Here is a 6,747-nt window from a genome sequence, read left to right as displayed (position 1 = left end):
GATCTCTTCCAATCAGTCGGCCAGATAGTTGTCTTCCAAATTTCTTGGCAGAGATGAATGAGTGCCTCCTGTGACGCCTCACTTTCTTGAAAGATTTCAATTTTGATTCCATCAATTCCTGGCGCCTTGTTCCTTGACAATTCCTTCAATGCACCTTGGACTTCCTCCTTTAGTATCATTGACTCTTGATCATATGCCACCTCTTGAAATGGTTGAACATCAGCCATTTCCTTTTGATATGGTGACTCTGTGTATTCCTTCCATCTTCTCTTGATGCTTTCTGCATCATTCAACAATTTGCCCTGAGAATGTTACAATAATGAAAGTTGAGGCTTGAATTTTTTCTTCAGTTCCCCCAGCTTGAGAAATGCTGAGCGTGTTCTTCCTTTTTGTTTTTCTGATTCCAGATCTTTGCACATTTTGTTGTAACATTTAGCTTTATCTTCTCAAGCTGATTTTGAAATTTTCTGTTTAGCTCTTGGACCTCCTCATTTCTTCCATTTGCTTTAGCATCTCTATGCTGGAGAGCAAATTTCAGTGTCTCTTCTGACATCCATCCATCATTATGGTCAACTCTACTTTGAGGAGGCAGGTCTTCCCCAGTTGCATTTTGAGTGCCTTCCAGTCTGAGTGGCTCATTTTCTGACATTATAGCTGATGGTGTTTCTCTGCTATTCATAAGGTTTTCAGTGACTAAATATTTGGAAGTAGCTCATCACTCCTTCTTCCTAGTCTGTGTTCATCTAGAAGCTCTCCACCATGGGTGACCCTGCTGGTATTAAATACCGGTGGCATAGCTTTCAGAATCACAGCAATTCACAAGCCACCACAGTATGACAAACTGACAGACGAATGGTGGATTTTTCTTCATAATGGTGATATATTGTTAAGAGCCACTGAGTTAGTTCCAACTCATAGTGACCCTATACAGGGTTTCCAAGGCTGTAAGACTGTTCTAAATACTAGAATCAAAATTATGTGTAATCACTTACATCTGTCAAATGTTAATTAAAATGTTTTTTCTACTGCATTCCCCATTTCAAATATGAGCTGTTATGACTTTGATTATGTCTTTATCAGAAAAAGTAATATCTAGTTTTCTGTTTGGAGAAATACATGAGGATATATAATACTTTATGAGTTTAAGGAACCTACCTAAAATCTAACACTGACAACCCCATTCAGATTGTACTTTTGAGAGGTCAAGTTAAATCAATCTCAAATTTGGTTTGGAAAAGACTTTTCTGGCTCACTTTGGTATACAGCATCTGAGGTGTTATAAATAGGTGTGCAAATTTGACCTGAAGCACCCTCTGAGAAGAATGCTATTTTTCATGAACTAAAAATCCACTTCCTTTCTCTTCATTACTTTCTGTTTTCTGAACTCCAAAACTAACGTAAAGTAAGGAAATAATATCTCAGGGTTTTGTTTGACCCCATTTGGATCTAAAAACTTCATTTGCTCTGGAAGTACATACTTTTTTTTAAAATTACAACCCCCCCCCATAACTCTTTAAAAAAAACAACAACCATAAAACAACACTCATATCAGTTGTCTTGTAAAATGAAATGAACAACAAAAAGTTGCCATCGAGTCAATCTTGAATCATAATGACTTTAGATGTGCTGTAGAGACATAAGGAAACACCAGCTTTATTTTACGGAGTCTTGGAGTGGCACTGCAGGAATAAGTATTGAGCACAGTTTGCTTGTTGTTAAGTGCAAAGTCAGTGGTTCAAACCTGCCAGCGGCTCCTTGGAAACCCTATGTAGTGTCACTATGGGTCAGAATTGACTCAAGAGCACTTAACAACATTGTTGTACCAGTCATTTTATTATATGATGGTCATTCTCATTATCCTCATAGATTATGTGGAAACTCAATTATTTTAGCTAAAGATGTGATAGACATTTTTTATTCACACAATTGAGCCCAGTGGGTTAGTGCTGTACTGCTAATGAAAGTTTGGCAATGCACATCCACCAGCTGGTTTGCTGGAGAAAGATAAGTCAGCTTCTATAAAGATTTACAGCCACAGTAAACCTAAAGTGCCCTACTCTGTCCAACCACCACTTCTGTTAGAACATTGTCTTTCAGACTAAGATGAGGAAAAAGAAGAGAGAGACTACTTCTGAACAGCTAGTCACTGAAAACCTTATGGAAAGTAGTGAGCATTGTCAGATTTAGTACCAGAAGATGAGCCTCTCAGATTAAAAGGCATTCAAAATACAATTGGGATGAGCTGCCTCCTCCAAGTAGAGTTGACAATAACAATGTGAATGGAATAAAGCTTTAGGTACTTTCATTTGTTGATGGGGCACAACTCAAACTGAGAAGAGATAGCTGAAAACATTAATAATCAGAACATGGAATGTATGAAGTTGAAATCTAGGAAATTTTAAGTTGTGAAAAATGAAATGGAATGCATAATGGTGAGCTGAAATGTACTGCCACTGGCCATTTTGAATATGACAACCATATAGTTTTCTATGTCTCATCCATCATCATAAAGAACATTTCAAGATCTTAAAGTATAATGCTGTCTGTGATTGGATAACATCCATATACCTATAAGGAACACCGGTTAATATGACTATTGTACAACTTTAAGCACCAACCACTAAAGTTGAATAATTCTACCAACTTCAGTCTGACATTGATCAAATATGCAATCAAGATGCATTGGTAATTACTGGTGACTGGGGTGCAAAATTTGGAAACACAGAACTATAAAAGTCATCAATGGAAAAATAGGGACAAATTTAAAGGCACACATAGATTACCAAACATTGTAAGAATTGTATAAACAAAGTAAGACAAAATAGATGATTGGGGCATACTAAAACTTAGAAACTTACGTTCTTCAAGAGCTTTCACCAAAAGAGTAAAAAGGGAGCCCAAAGAATGGGAAAAAAATCCTTTGCAATGACTATCAGACAAGGGACTAATCTCTAAAATCTATAGGAGACTACAACACCTCTGTAAGAAAAAGTCAAACAACCCAATTAAAAAATGGGCATAGGACATGAACAGACACTTCACCAAGGAAGACGTTCACGCAGCCAACAAATGTATGAAGAAATATTCACAATCATTAGCCATTTGTTGTTGTTGTTGTTGTTGTTGTTGTTGGGTACCATTGAATTGGTATCAACTCAGAGTGAACCTATGCACAACAGAACGAAATACTGCCCAATTCTGGGCCAACCTCACAATGGTATCAGGATTGGAGGAAGACTCATTAACAATTTGAGATATGCAGATGATATAACCTTGCTTGCTGAAAGTGAAGAGGACTGAAAATACTTATGGATGAAGCTCAAAGACCAGTCTTAAATATGGTTTGCACCTCAATGTAAAGAAAACAAAAATTCTCACCACTGAACCAATAAATATCATCATGATAAACAGAAAAAAAATTAAAGGTCAAAGACTTCATTTTACTTGGATCCATTATCAACAGTCATGGAAGTAACAAACAAGAAATCAAACAATGTATTGCATTAGGCAGAGCTTCAGCCCAAAGACCTCTTTAAAGTGTTCAAGAGCAAAGATGTCAGTTTGAGGACTTAGATGCCCTGATCCAAGTCATGTATTTTCAATCACCTCATATGCATGTGAAAGTTGTTTAATGAATAAGGAAGACCATTGAAGAATTGATGTCTTTGAATTCTGGTTGGAGAAGAATATTACAATACCACAGACTGCCAGAAGAACAAACAATGTCTGAAGAATAAAGAAGTACAGTTACAATGTTCCTTAGAAGCCAGGATGGTGAGACTTCATCTCTCATACTTTGGACATGTTCTCAGGAGGAACCAACCCCTGGAGAAGGACATCATGCTTGGTAAAGTGGAGGGTCAGCAAAAATGAGGAAGACCTCCAATGAGATAGACTGACACCGTGGCAACAACAATGGGCTCAAACATAACAATTGTGAGGATGGCACAGGACCAGGCAGTGTTTCGTTCTGTTGTGGATAGGGTCACTATGATTCAGAGCTTATTCAACTGCTTCTTACAACAACAAATCTGTCCAATAAGGTCACTATAAGTTGGAATCAACTCAGTAGCAGTGGGTGTTTTTGGATATTGTGTGTCCGTCATTGTACTGTAACTGAAAATACAGAAATCAGTGAGAAAGCACGTGTGGGGTTTTATAGCACACAGACAGAAATATGCCTTACTAAGGCAAATTCTGTAAGTAAAAATGTTTAGCTGGTAGACTCATTCGAGCACAAAAATCTTGACTTCATTTGCAATTTTTTGATAGGTAGAATTGCTTCAGATAGTATCTGTGATGATCCTTCAAAGGTTATTTCTAATCTTTGAAAAGTTAATCAAATGATTGAGGATATCTGAATTCATTTTACAGGACAAGAATAGTTATCATTCATAGCATAGGCTGTTATTGTTAAATGCCATCAAGGTGGTCCGGACTCATAGCAACCCTTTACAGGGTTTAAGAGGCTGTAAGTCTTTGCAGTTGCAGAAAGCCTCATTTTTATCTGACAGAGCAGCTGTCATATGCGAACTGCAAACCTTGTCGTTTGCAGTCCAGTGCTTATCATATGGAGACGTCATGTTTCCTAACTGAGAGAAATATAGAGATGGTGGTGTTAAGTGCTGTTTAATCAGTTGCAATTCAGCGATTATGTATATGGTTTCAGAGGAGTGGCTGGTAGGTTTGAACTGCTGACCTTGCAGTCAGCTTGTTGTCATTGTTAGGTGCCATAGATCGGTTCCGACTCACAGCGACATTATGCACAGCAGAATGAAACACTGCCTGGTCTTGGGCCAACCTCACTATCGTTGCCATGCTTGAGCCCATAAATGCTGCCACTTTGCCAATCCATCTCAATGGGGGTCTTCCTCTTTTTCTCTGACCCTCCACCCTACCAAACATGATATCCTTCTCCAGTGACTGGTCCCTCATGACAATATGTCCAAAGTATCAGAGATGAAGTTTGGCCATCTGGGCCTCTAAGGAGCACTCTGGCTGCACTGCTTCCAAAACGGATCTATTGGTTCTTTTGGCAGCCCATGGCATTCAATAATCTTCTCCAACACTATAACTCAAAAGCATCAATTCTTCTACGGTCTTCCTTATTCACTGTCCAGCTTTCACATACATATGAGGTTACTGAAAATACCATGGCTTGGGTCAGGTGCATCTTAGTCATCTTCAAGCTGACATCATTGCTCTTCAACACTTTAAAAAGGTCTTGCGCAGCACATTTGCCTAATACAATACGTTGTTTGATTTCTTGACTGCTGCTTCCATGAGTGTTGATAGTTGATCCAGGAAGAATGAAGTCCTTGACAACTTCAATCTTTTCTCCATTGATAAGAATGTTGTTTATTGGTCCAGTGGTGAGGATTTTTGTTTTCTTTACATTGAGATACAATCCATACCAAAGGCTGTGCTCTTTGATCTTCTTCAGTAAATATTTTAAGTCCTTTTCACCTTCAGCAAGCAAGGTTGTATCATCTGCATATCGCAGGTTGTTAATGAGTCTTCCTCCAATCCTGATGTCACATTTTTCTTCATAGAACCCAGCTTCTTGGATTATTTGCTCAGCATACAGGTTGAATAAGTATGGTGAAAGAATACAACCCTATCACATACCTTTCTTAATTTTAAACCTTTCAATGTTCCCACGTTCTGTTTGAACAACTACCTCTTGGTCCACGTACAGATTCCTCATGAGCACAATTAAGTGTTCCAGAATACTCATACTTCACAATGTTGTTCATAGCTTGTCATGATCCACACAATCGAAACCCTTTGTGTAGTCAGTAAAGCACAGGTAAACATCTTTCTGATATTCTCTGCTTTCAGCCAAGAGTCATCAGACATCAGCAATGATATCCCTTGTTCCACAGCCTCTTCTGAATCCAGCTTGAACCTCTGGAAGTTCTCTGTCAACGTATGCTTGTAGCAGTTTCTATATTACTTTTAGTAAAACTTTACTCGCATGGGATATCAAAGAGATTGTCCAATGATTTTCGCATTCTGTTGGGTCACCTCTCTTTGGAATATGCAGTCAGCAGTATACCTAAAAATACTCTACCATGGTTTGGGGGATTAATTTCTAATCCTTCCTTATTAAAAACTAGTAGATTATTTATCTTTTGTCCTGGATCTCTTTCCTCTTTCAGATTCTACTAAACCCCCTTTTGAGGCCCCATACTATATTATTCCTGCTCAATCTGATCTGGGCTTAAATGACTGCTCCCTTGTATGTTGTTGTTTAGTGCCTTTGAGTTGGTTCTGACTCATAGTGACCCTGGCTAGTGAGTTTGAACCACTGAGCTTGTGGTTCAAACTGACCTTGCGGTGGAGTGCTTTTCCTACAGCACCACATCAGGACTCCACTCCTCTGTACAAGGGCCAAAAGCCAAATCCAAACCCATGGCCATCGAGTGGATTCTAAGTCACAGGAACCCCATGTAGGATTGCTGAGACTACGTCTTTATAGGAGCTGACAGCATCATGTTTCTTTCACAGAGTAACTTGTAAGGGCAGCTCAATATTTCCCCACAGTGCCAAGACTCCTTTGTGTTAGGGCACTTGGTATTACTTGCAGAGAATCCTAGGGTTTTCACTTTGATTTGGGTTTAGAGATGTACAGGCTCAGACTTTATATAACTGGGCTCCCATCAATTGTATTGCTTAAGAGATTTGGTCAGTGAACTCAGCAAAACACGTGTCAATATAAATTCATTAACTGGGAATACACATTTC

Source organism: Chrysochloris asiatica, unplaced genomic scaffold (genome assembly GCF_000296735.1).
Source record: "Chrysochloris asiatica unplaced genomic scaffold, ChrAsi1.0 scaffold00004, whole genome shotgun sequence".
NCBI classification, from domain to species: domain Eukaryota; kingdom Metazoa; phylum Chordata; class Mammalia; order Afrosoricida; family Chrysochloridae; genus Chrysochloris; species Chrysochloris asiatica.
This window is presented reverse-complemented; position numbering follows the sequence as displayed.